This window comes from Austrofundulus limnaeus, unplaced genomic scaffold, assembly GCF_001266775.1.
Source record: "Austrofundulus limnaeus strain Quisiro unplaced genomic scaffold, Austrofundulus_limnaeus-1.0 Scaffold940, whole genome shotgun sequence".
Lineage (NCBI taxonomy): Eukaryota > Metazoa > Chordata > Actinopteri > Cyprinodontiformes > Rivulidae > Austrofundulus > Austrofundulus limnaeus.
This window is the reverse complement of record NW_013953342.1, coordinates 94,085-104,906: the sequence shown is the minus strand read 5'-3', so window position 1 is coordinate 104,906 and position 10,822 is coordinate 94,085. Positions and strand designations below refer to the sequence as shown.

The 10,822-nt window shown below is 39.7% G+C and overlaps 1 protein-coding gene across 8 annotated transcripts in view; it reads right to left on the bottom strand.

Annotated features, from left to right (window-relative positions):
* The window catches only part of mag (myelin associated glycoprotein), a 23,951-nt gene that overhangs the window by 10,494 nt on the left and 2,635 nt on the right, over window positions 1-10,822 (bottom strand). For 7 of the 8 annotated variants that reach the window (XM_014029677.1, XM_014029680.1, XM_014029683.1 and 4 more), the window contains exons 1-2: window positions 6,681-6,793; window positions 3,196-3,308 (exon numbers count right to left, since the gene is read on the bottom strand). The gene's annotated coding sequence lies outside the window, so the exon portion shown is untranslated. Of the gene's footprint in view, window positions 1-3,195; window positions 3,309-6,680; window positions 6,794-10,822 lie in introns of those variants that run through there. The other variant, XM_014029679.1, reaches the window with a different exon arrangement.

Below are 10,822 nucleotides of genomic sequence, written 5' to 3'. Positions count from 1 at the left end.
CCCCCCATCTCAGTGAAGTTTCTCTTTCACGCTCACCATACGTAAGGCCTTACAGTGAAAGAGCCCCACTGTTAGCAGAGCTCTGACACGAAGCCAAACACCAGTCACCACACATCATGTCATCAGTAGATTACTGATGCTATTTGTGCTGTGCTAGTATTAAATCAGGAGAAAAGGAGGGGCTAACAGGGTGCCACGATGACAATGTGCAGTTTGTAAACAAGTGGCGCTGCGAGTGAAAACATAGATGCTAAACGTTGGAGAAAAAAAGCAAAGCAGCGCATCAGAATCAAACTTCCTGCTTTTATTTATTCCAAATGATATTTTTATAGTGAAAACAAATTATGAGTCTACAAAAATCTGCAGCATCATTAAACAGTAAACAGATTACAAAAGCCAAAAACTCCACATTGCTTCGGTGTTTCAGTGCAGCCACTTCATGTTTTGGTGAAGACTTATAGAAAATATTAACAGTACATACTCAGTGTCCTTATGTCACCAAATGGGTCTAAAATTTCAGAAATCAGGATATAAAAGATCAGAATTCTGTTCTCTTTGTAAAAAGGAAGAAAGTAAAGTTGAAAGTAATGACCTACAAGATTTGTATAACACCCAATAAAACTAAAATAAAATATATATTTTTATACAGTACGTTATGTACCATGTTATAAGTTGTGAAAAGGATTTCACAAGTGTGTTCTAATATAAATCTGTAATTTTCTTTATTTTTAGCTCAGCTACCACATTTTGTGCAATAAATATTATGCAAATGTTACAATCATGTGCTTTTGAATCCAGTTATTATTTGCTTTGTTTGACATGAAACAGCTGAAATGACAGGAGAGAAAAAAAAATGCAATAACCTGAAACAAAGACCTGAAGACATTTTTCAGATGTCTTTAGTCACTTGTGTTCCTCAATTCGGGGTTGTTGCATTTCTGTTTTATTTGTCTGCATTATCTCAAAGCTAATAACAAATCTGGTGATGACTCAGGCTTCTATGTCATGACAGTGAAGGTTTATAATGCTTTCGTTTCAAATGTTCAATAATTTACTTTTGCACAATGTAGTTGGAAGCATATGATGCAAATACAATGTTTTTGTGCTGTTTTTTTTTTTCAGAAAAAGTAAGTAAAATTAACACACGCAAAAAAATAAATAAATCAAGCAGAGGAATTTGGCCCCATGCTGCAGCAGCCGGTGTGTGCAGATGGCGAGATTGGGAGTGGATGGAGCTTCAGAGCTTTGTGATTAACACATCTCAACATCCCCCAGAGAATCCATGGCCAATATTAACTTTGCTGATGGACAGCAGGGGAAAATTCTGTCTGTTTGACATCGCCACGGATGCGTCATGCTGGTCACCGTCAGCCGCGTCGCTGCCAGACAGCCGCAGAATTAAAGATACGTTGTCATGTAAAGGAGTTTGCTTCACTGTTTGGTTCTCTTTATTTTCTTACAGATCCTCACCTTTAAATCAGAAGCAACTGATTGTTTTGGCCACTTGGGGGCAATGAGCTCTAACTGTGATTAAAGTATCATCCATTTTAAAGTTATTCATTCATTATTATAGAAATTGTGAACATAATAGTGAACAGAATGCTCTGAAAAAGGTAAGAGCGCTTATCAAAGTCATTGGGAAAAGGAACAGCCTTCTATGGACTGTCATCAGAATGAGTGGACTAGTTCTTTTTAGTCTCTATGTTAATGACTTACCTGAAGTATGTTCGTGTTAAAGTTCAGCTGTATGCAGATGATACTGTATTGTATACACATGCTAAAACAGCGCAGGATGCAGCTGCTGTATTATCTACTGCTATGGTACCGGTATGCAACTTGGCTTCAAGATTCATGCTTGTATCTTAACACAAAAAAAAAAAACTGTTTGCATGTTTTTTTCATGCCAGAAAGCAGATGACCCAAAGCCAAGTGTTTTTGTAAATGGAGAGAAACTTGATGGGGTGGATCAGTTCAAGTACCTTGGTGTTTTGTTTGACACAAATCTTACTTTTAAGCAACACATTAAGAAAACTACTAATGTAATAAAATTCARCTTAGCCAATTTTCATCATAGTAGACCTTTTCTCATTACACACGCAGCTAAAATGTATATGCAAGCAATGATCTTTTCTCATATTTCTTATTGTCTAACAACTTGGTCCCACACAACAGCAAATATGTTAAAACCCATCAAGTCTCTTTTCAAAAAGACAATTAAAGTTCTTGACAGACAACCTTATCATCATTACTGTAAAATCATTGATAATTACAAGATCTTGGACTTCRAAAATTATCAAAGATTCAGTGATTTAAGTTTTGTTTTTGGGGGATTAAATGGATGAGCTCCTCCACCTTTAAATGATTTTATTCACAAATATACATCCAGAATGAATACTAGGTCCCAAACTAGAGGGGACGGTGTTGTCGCAAAACGGAGAAYGGAGTTTGGTCGRAAGGTCACGTCARTCAGAAGAACACTCTTATGGAATKAACTACCYGCAAATATCAGAGACTGTGACAGTTATTCCATTTTTAAAAAAGAAACTTRAAGTTTGGCTGAAAGAAWATCAGTCATGCATTCATCTGTAACATAATTTAAMYGTAGACYTTGTMGACAKGAATTTGTGTGTTTATTGGGCAGTGTTGAATTTTGTCTGTTTTGTGYACTTGTTTTATGAACTGTTACCTTTTTATCTGCTCAGGWCTACGGATGAAATTTAGCTCTTGTGCTAATTCCGGCGCATTTAGATTCACTAAATATTGATTAATGTGCATTGTCCTTTTTAAATAAATGAAATGATATGAAATGAAATTATGTCTACATCAGAAGACAGGTGCGTTTATTAAAACCACCATCCAAGACTGGAAAGATCCACCTTTTGAAACATCTTGGCACATATTGCTGCACTGCAAACTGCAACAAATACAACTTTACTTCCCAGCGTTTCATCGATCTCAACCATCTTTAAAAAGGACAAGAGCTGTACGAGCATGTCGAGTGAGAGCGGGAGGCCGTGCATCAGCATCAGCAGGGGAGAACAGAGCTGAGCAGCCAGGCATGGCCACTGACACCACCACTAACCCCAACAAGGGCCTCATTGATGGGACGGACAACAAGCTGGCACGGAACACAGAGCATACGTGTGCACGGTTATAGGGCACGCACAAAAAAAAAAAAAAACACTTGCCTCATACCAGCCTCAGCACCAGGCTCCTGCTGCCTCGCCGTCTCGAAGACGTCTTTCTCTTCCCCTGTTGTTTTTCTTCTCCCCCTGAGCTGTCCTGCTCTGAGTCCCAGATGCCAGGCTCTGTGGGAAAAAGACACAGAGGAGAGGATGAAGTCAAAAACCACTGGCAGACAAGAAGAGAGGAGGCCTGTTAACACGAGGTGTGGGAAGATGAAAATCTGCTTTCTGTCGTAGTTAAAACTGTTCCATGGCCTACTCAGCATTCTTTTCCTCTGTTTCATCACGTCCCTGAGGTATTCCATGGGCTTTGATCTCTGAGCCAGAATCACCCTTCTGTCACAGAGGCTGAAGTGACTTAAAAAGTCTTAATGCTRTTTGTGCTTTAGCATGAATAATGAAGAGAGGATAGCCAATATGACTTTCAGTAAGGCTGCATGAAGGCAACATATGAAGAGTAGGAGGAACTTGTGAAAAAAAATGGTTATATAAATCACAGATTTACTTTGATACGGAGTTTATTATTGTGACTAAAAAGGTTCCATAATTAGAGTCGGTGGCGAAGATTTTAATTTCAGAAAAGATTTTTTTTTAAATCTATGATGTCATTTTGATTTAATGCCACAAGCAGATCTGATATTTCCCCTGATGAGGAATGTCTGGAGGTGGAAAACACAAGCATGGATCCACTGAGAAATCCACCTAGTTTACATATTAATATAACAAAGACAACTTGTGTCTTCAATGAGAAAGCCCCCCCCTACCCCCTACACACACACGCACACACATTACTGTTTCATCAAGAGTGTGTCACTTATGTTGAAAAGCCWTCAGACCACCAGCCAAGTGATGGCATTGAATGAGCTGAGGCTAGCCTCGAGGGAATCCCTCCACTGACAACCTGGCCTGGAGAGGAACTGAAGAAAAGAATGGCCCACTGATGCTCTGGAGTGGTACGCAAATGAATAATCAGCATGCCATAACCCCCACACACACAGCATACGGCAGGCCGGCACTCTCGACAGTGTTGGGCGTGCTGATATGTGACCTTCCTCTGCACCTCCTCTGTGATTGTTGCAAATGAAGCRTGCTCCATTGTCCTGCTGGGACTGCAGTCATTGTTTGTAGCTATACATTAAACAGCAGGTCAAACTCTACATTTGTTTCTGTGATCTTACATCACCAAAAAATTATCTTCATTCAATACTTATATCGCCTTCTGCAAGAGATCCATTTCTAATCAAACTTGACTGTAATTGCTTAGTTCACATCAGTCCTGAGAGATACAGATGTGATTTGAACRCTCATTGCAGCTTAATCAGGCCGTGCAACCTTTTGCGATTCATCTATGTAAGTGAAATCGCTCACACAAACCGTCGGCTGTGCCAAGAAGAACATTTTCATTGTGAGTATCGTCTGCAGCTTGTGCACAAGAGCAGCGCCGCGGCTCCACGGATGGAGGGGGCTGAAAGAATGGCAACCTTGTGTGCAGAACACTGYCCATTGTGCAGAGGACGAACTGGAGGAATTTTTTTTTCTTTTTTCCGGAACAGGCCCGCTCACAGCTTGCGCCTTGCCGCTTGCCCGTGACGCGCATTGATCCACCACAAGCTAAGGCCCCCACTGAAATACTCAGCGGAGCAGATGGTCTTAAAACATGACGGCTCCCCCCTCCCACACATGCCACGTTGAGCTGCGATGAGCCCGGCGAGCGCTCCATACACACTCAGAGACTCAAGANTGGTCTTAAAACATGACGGCTCCCCCCTCCCACACATGCCACGTTGAGCTGCGATGAGCCCGGCGAGCGCTCCATACACACTCAGAGACTCCAGTCACACAGTCTGTTCAAAGTATTGCAGAAGGTGTTGGCAGAAATAAAAAAAAACTGGACTTTAAAGGAATAAAAAATGAAATAAAACTGCTTGTTATTACCCATGATGTATCGTCTTGTTTTTTTTTTTTTAGATAGAATACAAAAAAAAGCTCATTTATTATTGTACTGGACACACACAATGATACCTCWATTTGAGGTGTTCTTCAAAAAGAAAAGGGAGGAAAATAAGGGGACTTCAAAGCTCTTTAGAAAGTTTTGTGTGGGTTTCCCTGAGCGAGCAGCATTTTCCATTTAAAACAAGGCTTGAACTTTAAATTCACACCCCCCTTTTTTGTCCCTCTTCCAAATCCCACCACCAGGTTCGCGTCAAGATTTTTTTTTTTTTAACTGAGAGCAAACAAAACAGTTCAAGAAAACAAGGAGAGCTTGGGGTTGGCAGCTCACCAGCACCACAAGAGACCAGGAGCACCCAGTAGCTTTTTTAAATTCTTCTCTACCTGGCAAACAGAACAAGTCTGGCAATTCCCATCCCTGCGTGCAGATGGTGAGCCACAGGCCTCCTCTCTCATAGGAGCGCTCTCCCTTCCGCTTTGAACAAAACGAGGCGAGAAACCGAGCAGTCACCTGTTCAGCAGCACGCACAAATAAAAAGTGGCTCTTTTGGAGGGCTCCACAAACACACAGTTTGATTAGGTTTTGTAGACAAAAAGAAATGAGTTTCAACCACCACTTGTCTGGAATTGTTGACATTTGGATGGGTGACAAAAAATGTGGAACGAAAAACGGTCAGGGTGGGAAGTATGGTAATTCTTGATAGCTGCGTTTTATGTCCTGAAACTTTGCAATCTTTCCAAAACCTCCTAAATCCAAAGTGTGCTTTGGTTTAGACATTTTCTGACAATGATTCGAGATGTAAGGTCTAACATTTTGGTTACAAAATCCTTGTAGATATTTAGCTCAAATTCATTAGCTGAGCTAATAAGGGGTACTATTTCGATGTCTTTAAAAACCTAAAATAATTGAAACATTGCACAAAATAAAACTCACTGTAAACGCAGAGAATCGACATGCCCAAACCTTCTATAAGTTTTATTACAAAAAACAAACGTGAACTAAAACTGAACTAAAATTCCAAAAAAAAAGCAGACCAAAACAGTTTTGGTTGTTTTGATGGGGTAAACCAATTAACCAACGAGGAGTTGCTCATGTGCTGAAATTTGTCCAGTAATACCAGTAATAATTGGCTGGGCTTTCCACAGCCCCCACCGAAATATCAAACATTTCTCATTCATGTGTGAACACTCACACATCGTCACATAACCACAAACACGTTTTTTCATCCAGGCAATTACCAACAAACACACACTTGCTCATGACTTAACTCTGCCTAACTTGTGACTCATTCGGCTTTGCAATCACTAACTCATCGCTTCAGTTATGAGTGTTAACACCACCACGCGCACACATACAAACACTCACTCCGACTGTAGGGGTTTGACCTTAAAAAAGGGAACGAAATTAGGGAGATGGAGAGATTTGCACTTTCTCTTACCTTTGTGTTCTTTTGTTTCTTCCCTCGAGAAAAATCTGAAATGCCAAATGCTTCAAAAAGCATTAAAAAAGCAATAAATGAGAGAAAAAAAAATGCTTTTCCTCACCTGAGGAGGTAACTGTAGCCAAGGTTTATGTTGAGGAACCCCTGTATGGGTTTTCACAGTCCTTCCTTGGTCACTTGCATGCAAAGAGTCGCCCCAGCAAAACCTCTCGCCACTCTCTGTACCAAGCCCCAACAGTGGAGAATAAACTGCCCTCCCCACCACCACTGCCGTCCCCCCACCCCCACCCCCCATATGAAATTCAGCCCTTCAGTGTGGCAGCATTGTTCTGAATCTTCGCCCCAAGGCTAAACCATTCATAAATACACAGGGGACCACAAAGGGCCACACTGTTCCAACTCCCTCAACAAATATGGGTGAAGCTTTGAGCTCCTGGGCCTTTCTGCCCAATTTGACCAATTGGTTTGGGCTGGATGAAAGTTTGAAACTGAGCACTTTTGATCATTTGGGATTGATGGTGAGCACACACAGATTTTTGTTTAGTCTTTTTTTAAAACCTGTGAAGAGCTGAAGAAGTGAGTTTRGGAGGGGATGACGAGGAGGAGGCGTAGGAACAGTAAAAAGGAAAAAGATGTGGGAATGTCCACATGATTTTAAATGTCATTTTTCAAAATATGCTTCAGAAGCTTAAAAATCTAAAGAACCAGAARAATGATTTGTCATGTTTGACCCAAGTGACCAAAAAAATCAGCTTTTAAGTGTGTGACAAAGTGGTGTCAGATGTTTTTTTCTTTCTTTCTACCAGCGGGGTTTAGGCAAACTTTCAAATCACTAATATTGAAAAGCAGCTTGCAGAAGCTTTGAATTAGCTGGAGAAATCAACTTCATTGTGTCTGCTTTCATTAGTGTGCAATGTCTGTGTTTTCTTTTTGACTACACATCAACAATGCAAGTTTGAACATTTAAAAGCAAACTTAAATGCATTAAAGGGATTTAAAAACATGGACGAGCTGAACCAATCTGCATTACCAATCATTTTAATCCCACAAATATTTAATTCAGATCTGATGTGCTCCTTAAAAGAACTGCTATATCCACAAGCTGCATCAAGCATCAATTGGTTAAGCTGCAGTCAGATGTTTACACAGTCGAGTAAAATAAAAAGCACCATGCAAAGTCTCATGATATTGCAAGATGTTACACTCAGAATGTGTGTCGTCATTTACAACCAGCTACAACAACATCAAATGTTTAGCTCAATATCTGTAAAACTGCCTGAATTTGTCATTTTTATGCTAGCTAAAGTCAGCTAGCTGTGATAGCATTGAACCGGGCCAGCTCCAAAAGTCACTTCCAAAGACAGAAAGTACTTTTTTCCCCTCTGAAACTCTAGTGAAAATTTGTCCAGTTGTTTATTAGATATTTTGCTAACACACATCAGGGTTTGTTCAGTAATTGATCACCACTGCAATGATGTTGCACAATGAACACATGTAAGCTATAACCACTTCAAATAGTTGTTGGTAAACTTTTCAACAAAAATCTTGTGGAATCTGTTTKTGCTCAGACTATTTGATGGGGATGACTCTCAGCTACTACCACATCAAACTATAGATGAACTTATGAAATGTTGACTGAATCAGTGCCTTTTTTGTGTTTGAAGAGGTCATTTTGTTGTGGCCATTTTGATTACTTTATTATTTAATAACATTTTTTTTCAATTGTTCATGAGATAGATCGGTAACACACATGACAAAATCAATGTCACCTTTGACAGTAAACAGGCTAACTATTCTTATACACAGTCACTCTTTTGTCTTCCATTTTTTGCACTTGCATCACTTTTCCACAGCACTTTTCAGTGCCCCATTATCAAGCAAAACGCTCACACAAAAAGCTTCTCCATTACTGCCTTGATAAAGGCACTAATGACTCCTACACAACCATCAAATGGCCCACACAGTCAACTGGTGTCACTATAAGGCTGCTTTCTGTTCTGTAAAAGTTAACCTCACCTCATCCACAACAGGTTGTAGTAATCTAAAATAATCAAAGCAAAGTTGTGTTTTGTTTCCTGTTAGATCCAGCTAATGCAACTTTTAAAGCTGTTATTACCACATTTTAATTGCACATCACATTAGGTTATCTACAGTCAACCCACCCAAGTGACCATCTAAAAACAATCCATTTGTATAAAATGTCAGTTATTGTGTGTACAATTGAAAAATCAGATGATAGGAATTTGAACCTTGCAAGGGGTAGGCCTCAAATCCACCACTGAAGTTGTTCTTTAAACCTCAAACTCATACTTTTTTTAGTTGTAACATAAATCTGGATATGGGACTGTCTATATGAAATAATTAAAGTTTTCCTTGCAACCTGAAGAAGTTTGCCCAAAATATAATTAGCTATTTTATTTTTGTACCATATTTCACCTCAACTTTGTCACTGCTGTTGGCATGTAAACTGAAGTCAACAACTCATCCATCCATCCATCCATCCATCCATCCATCCATCCATCCATCCATCCATCCATCCATCCATCCATCCATCCATCCATCCATCCATCCANCCATCCATCCATCCATCCATCCATCCATCCATCCATCCATCCATCCATCCATTCATTCATCCATCCATCCATCCATAGAGGTAAACAGCCAATCATGGTAACCCTTATATTTTAGACAATTTAGACCCACCAACTGACCTAAGATCCATGTTTTTTTGACTGTGGGACAAAATGGGAGTATGCTGAGAAAACCAGTGAGTGCATACAAACAAAATACAAACTACACACAGAAATGCAACCTTCGTGCAGCAGGCCAACAGTGTTAACTAACGTAAAGTAATTATAGAAGGAAGATCTACTGTACAACTGATTAACTTTTAGGGTAAACCTGATTCTACATGGCCGTTACAGCAAATCAAGCTTAGACAYCACAAAAAAGAGAACCTAACTTGTCACTTTTACAAATAATATGCTAAGATTTAAGTTAGTAGAAACTGAGTGTCATGCCCAAACACAAGCACTAACAGATCACTGAACGTCACTGTTTATAAATTTGGYTTGCAAGGCAGTGGGCAACATGCATTGTTAGGCCCTTCATCTAACCAAGGGTATTGCTGACTTGTTAAAGAATTAAAATGACTGGAAATGGATTTTTGTATTTATTCTTTGGTTACATAATTTTTCTGGCCATTCATTGCCATATGTCTACAAAAACCTGTAACTAATCAAATAAGTAAACATTTATAAATCAGTAAATTGGAGTCTATTTTGAAATGGGGGCTTGTATCTGCACTAAAAAGAACATTTTAAACATATAAGGCATCAGTAGTGTTCACAGAGCTGCATGGTGCTGTAACCATGACATGAGGACCCAGGACTTGCTAACAAACCTCCTCGTGAAACAGTAGCCATTGTCCCCAGAGGCTTTCTGGGACAGAACAGCTCAGCTCGAGCCTGACACCGCACAACACTGGGAAGTCGATGTGCACAGATAATTGTCTTTTAATCACAACAATCCCCTTCTCTTTGCTCTCGCTCGTTTGTCTTTGTCTCTTGTTCAACCTTTCTCTCTTGGTTTTAACTTTTATGGCTTCTGGCAAGTTTGACCAGCCACATGTTGGGTCGAAGCTAAAAAAATTATAGCTTTCAGAGTGGACTGGTGCAAAACAATGATAWTAAATTCTTATTTAAGTAAGCAAATAAATCTCCTCTTTTTCTACTTCCCAAATCTAACTCTTGGTTTGTTTCCCTCATCAGCAACTTCCTGTGGCAGTGAAAAATACTGTACACACACACACTCTTCAAGAATTGATGAGGAAGCAAAATTAGTCAAATTTAAAGCTTTTGCAACTCCCCCTTTTATTTCTATGCAACAGTTTTAATCACTTCCTGCATGACAGTGCACCAGGAATGTCTGAGGAAAGATGAAGCCTGAGAACTAATCTCTCTCCAGATTTTTGTGTCTYTTGCCTAAAGGACGGCTGCCATTTCACCAACTCATTCCAAGAGTTTCTGTTCAAACACAGCTGCTGAGYACTACTTGCATGTGAGTAACAAACAATGTGACTGTCCCAGTTTACAAGCGATTGCAACCTCTAATTTGCCAATATTCCATAACTATTCGTCGTTTGGATTATTGTGTTTTGTTTGTGGAGGAAGAAGTCTTAAAGGGGCAATTTCATGTAAAATCAACTTTTTTGAGTTTTATATCATGTTATAATGTTATACTCTC